The sequence below is a fragment of the Charadrius vociferus genome, unplaced genomic scaffold (genome assembly GCF_000708025.1).
Source record: "Charadrius vociferus isolate BGI_N301 unplaced genomic scaffold, ASM70802v2 scaffold875, whole genome shotgun sequence".
NCBI classification, from domain to species: Eukaryota; Metazoa; Chordata; class Aves; order Charadriiformes; family Charadriidae; genus Charadrius; species Charadrius vociferus.
In genome coordinates this window covers 46,608-51,275 of record NW_009648457.1, presented here as the reverse complement: position 1 = coordinate 51,275, position 4,668 = coordinate 46,608, and the positions used below count along the sequence as shown (strand labels likewise).

General features: G+C 40.0%; 1 protein-coding gene across 2 annotated transcripts in view; it reads left to right on the top strand.

Moving 5' to 3' along the window:
* FOXN3 (forkhead box N3) overlaps positions 1-4,668 on the top strand; it is a 144,385-nt gene that overhangs the window by 107,895 nt on the left and 31,822 nt on the right. The window lies entirely within an intron of this gene.

Here is a 4,668-nt window from a genome sequence, read left to right as displayed (position 1 = left end):
GCTCTTCCTGGACTGAAAGACATACTCAGTTCTCGAGGTGTGGTCGACACAAATGTATCTTGAAATAGCACGAGAAGGAAATGAGTGCTTACAACACTTGTATGGGACAGTAAGGTATGGTTTATTTGGTCTTAAGTGGTCAGACTTCTATAGAGGGCTTCCTCCTGCCAGCCATCTTCCCACTTCACTGGAAGAAAAATCTGGTATTAGCAGCAGAGACCATTATGAAAGCTTGAGCAATGATGACCTTGGTGTCCCAGTTAGAGATAACACGCGTCTTCATAACCAGGGACAAAGAGCATATGTGTTTGTGTGTATGTGTATCTTTTCGTCAAAAAAAAGTATGTGTGCAGCCTGAAAGGCTGCAAGGAGTTACAGCCCTCATGATCCCATCTTCCACTGTAGAAGCTGAGGCTGCAGCAATCAGTTAAGAAGATGGTTGAAACCCCTGATCACAAATTAGGTAAGTACATGATGGAACAGCAAATTGTTTCTCTCTTCTTCTGTGCTAGGCTCACTGGCTAGTGCTTTCTCCAGCTGATATTTTCTGTTCAGTACAACAAGCTGCACAGGCTGGATGGGGTCAAAAAAGACTTTACTGTTGCCTTTGTGATAGGTAAATCTTATTTTCACATCCTTCAGCACTGAAAATTAAGCTTACCAGTAATGTACACAGAAATTAAAAAATATTTTAAAAATAAAGGAACAAAACCAAAGCAAACACCTCTGCCCTGTTTTTAAGCAGAGAATGTATTATAATACACCTTTTTTATGTATAAGATGTATATCTCATCTCTCTTTAGTCAGCTATCTCTTAAAAGATTTTTATCTTGCACTGGTAAAATATATATCAGTGTTGTGAGTCTTTCTTTTAACAGTTAATTGATCTTAATCTTTACTCCTGAGATGAAAAGTTAGGGTATGTTTTGGTTTCATACAGCTTTCCAAATGATAAATTAACTTCTTTGAGTTTGTGCATGTGCAAGACCTTCTGTAACTCTTTCTCCTACATTCTTTTTATTAAAGCTTTTAACAGGAATATATGTTGTAACTGTTTATACGGTTTTTCAGCTGATAAAATGGTATTGTTAGAGAACAGAAATGGTATGTGTCGCTTCATGACAATACAAATTTAACAAAATAGAGGAGCAGGAAGAAGGTTTCTCTTACAAATGTTCTGTATTTTTTAAAATTAGAAGTCTCAGAATAATTTCTGCCGTAGCATACTTGGCAGTGCCGGAAATGAACTTAAAAACCAGGAAAAATTATTGGTTCATTTAGACCCGTACCTTTCTTCTTCTGTGTCTCATACTAGATCCTTTCAAAGGAGTGGGAGAACCACTGTGACTGCCAGACCAGTTTTGTATTGCTAGTGAAATTGCTTCCTCCTGGCCTCTATTATATAGCTTCCAGAATTCTCATTCTTGGTCTTTCGCACACTGTTGTTGAGGTATGAATATAATTTCTTGTTTCTTCCCAAGATCTTGGTTCTGAATCCTATTACTGGTTTACCGTATGCTTCAGCAAGTATTCTGTTTATTTTAAGAGCTCTTCTTGACCTTATTTAAATATTTCAGAAGTGGACTTAGTGGCATTCTACACCAAGGAGTTTGACAGAGTTACAGTACTTACAGTTCTCTTCAGGTATTTCTTTCTGTCTTGCACATTGCAGTTTTATTTTAACAGCTATGTTCTTATTCTGTCATCAGGCAAAATGGATTAAAAATAGAAAAGAAAAAAAAAACAGGGAAAAAAAGCCTTCACTCTATTAATTATTCTCTGTGTCTTTGACCTAACCTGACTCGTACCGAGGTTAACCATCAAAAAAAGGGAAGGGGAAAGGCACATCTTAACACATATTAACAGACAAGTTAAATAGGGGCAAGCTGCTTTTTGCTCTGTTGCAGTTTAGTAAGCCTGAAGGTAAAAGGTGGAAGACAGTGTTGCTTTTCCAACATTTTCCTGCTGCTGAAAATTGAAAATATCAAAGAATCAAATCACAAAAAAGATGTAGGAATGGGTTGTGCTAGGAATTGAGGCAGGGAGGAAAAAGACTGATCTTGTAGAAAAGGAATAAACTGGACTTTTATCTTCCGAGTACAGTGGCAGTAAGTTTTATGCATTCCAACTAGAGTAGAGCATTTGAATGAAAAAAAGCAGTGGAGGATGCTGAGACAGGAGTAGAAGGGGCCAAAAGCTGGCATACCAAATTGCAATTCTTTACAAAAATAGTTTTATTTTAGATGCAGTAACTTTAAATTAAAAGAAGGTCTTATAAATTCCTTCCTGATGAGATAACATGGCAATGGTTGTAGTGTACAGATGGTGTGTTTTATTTACTAACTATATTTTTTACGTCAGTTGGCAGTAACATTTTAGTAGTACCTAAATATGCATCTTCAGTCCCTCTCTCTAGGCATCTGCGCTGGAAAATTCAGGCCATGGTTGCTTTGAACTGCTTCAACTGCTATTTTCTTTAAAACCTTGTAGTATGGCTGTTAAAATAAGTACCCTGTAGCAATATCAAGAGGGTCTGTGTTATCCTATTTTTTTTTTATGATTTAGTCGGAAGGGTATAGATATGAAGCATTCAGTGGAATCAGATCAAAATAAGGAAAATAATATGAATTACTATAAAACACTTCATCTCTCTATGAAATTAACTCAGTTCAGAGATCACAAACATAATAAAAGGACAGCTGTCACGTCCGGTTTTCTCAGGTACCCTGTTTGGTTTTAATTATTTTTTGTCAATTCTAGAATAAACAGTCTGCTACCTGAGGGCTATCCTCTGCATTGCTGAATGTTTCTGTGTAATCTCACGCCAAAATATTTCATGCCTACTGTTTCGCCACTTCACATGTCTGTGCAGGACAGATTCTCATCTATACAGGTAATGTGCAGAGTGAAGTTTGGCTCAAAGCACATCTTGACAAATGCACTAGATCATAATTTCACAGAGGGATAAATTGTAGGTTAGTTCCTTGGTGAAAGAACTGGATGCTGTTTACAGATTCGGTGTTCATTTTTAAACGCTTTGCTGAATAGGGGCTTGAATCTAAAACGCAGCGACCAGACCTGCCATGAGGTGTGTGACTTACCCTTTGTCGGTATTGCCTTCATCAAGAGAAGTTTTGTCTTTGAAAGCAATGATGGCAAAAATAACAGTAGGCTCCCACTGCAAGGGGAGGTACTGCAGCTGTGGTGGGGTGTCTGCCCCTTCTTGGCTTTGACCTGAGTTGGGATGTATGCTTTTGTGCCTCATAAGTTTGTGTAAGTGCTTAAGGTTTCTTCCAGGTCCTTTCTGATACCCTGTGAAGGACACTTGGTGGATGAGGGACCAAGCACTGAAACTTCAGATTGTAGCGTGAGGCACTGAGTCTATAGACATCAGTCATCTGTTAGGGAGAGCTGTGGCTGCTGGCAATTTTTGTCACTATGATTTTTGTCACTCTCCGGTTTTGCCTTTTTGAGACTTGGACGTACTCTTCCTTCTTCATACAACACCCACAATCCTTCCTCTTCTTTATTGTTACTTACTTTCCTCTTTCACTGGGAAAGTTGGGCATCTTCTACTTTTCACTAGCAAAAAATGAATGTGCAGTTTGTGTATGCAGTCAATTCACCAATTTAATTAGCAAAAAAGAAACCAGAATGCATTCATTTAAAGACTTGATTTTCTAAATTCGGAAACTTTGTATGTAGTTATTTTTAACCTGGTTTCCTAGGGAACGATGTTCCTGCAATCATTTTTCACTAACCACCCACTGTTAATAGCTTCAGGAGCCTTTGTGTTGATCACAGACTTCAGGTAGAGTGAAGATCTCAGTTATGAAATCCACAGCTTCACAAACGCAGGCAGGTGGGCAGAGGGAGAGGATCCAGTTGCCAGCCTGGTGGGGCTGCCATGCGAGGTCAGCCCTTACTGCTAGAAATGAGAGGATCTGCATGGAAGAGACATGACGAAGACACCAACCATGGGGAAAGGGCCATCAGCAGGGGATCACTGGTGGGTACCAGGAGTCTAAGCAGCAAATGCCAGTCCAAGCAAAGGAGCCCTTCATTCGCCTGCCTTCAGTGCTGCTCCTCATGACTACTTCTTGGCTCTTCTTCTTGACATCCTTCTCAGGAGAACACCTCCAAATTGCGAGCGTAAACACTGCTCTAGAATGAACTGGCCCTTTCAGTTTGCCCTTGGTCGTTGGTTTTGCACCTTTTTCTGTGGTCTCTGACTGCTGGCCCTCGGCCCTTGTCTTCCGTGTGCACCCAGTCCCTTCTTCTTTTTTCCTCTCTGCAGGACAACCCAAAGCACATTGTCCTGGACCCTACTGGCACCACTCTGAGCGCATGTCTCCAAGCCCTCTTACCTCTGCCAAGGCGTTATGGAATAGCTGTTGGCTTTCTTCAAGAATATACCAATAGAAGCAGAGCTAGACACCATAGCAGATGTAGATGGGCTTGAATCATGGTTGTGCTTTGGAAAACAGCTACTGTGGATGTAGTTGTGTGTTGTAAACAGCTCATGTTGGTGTCATGAAGTCATTACAGAAACATGGTGGTACCATTAGTGGTCTGAAGGCTAAGAACGTACTTTTCAAGATAAACTGGCTGCATCGGTTTTATCTCAAAGCACGGAGTTTGTTACACAAACAAAACCCAAAGTCAGCA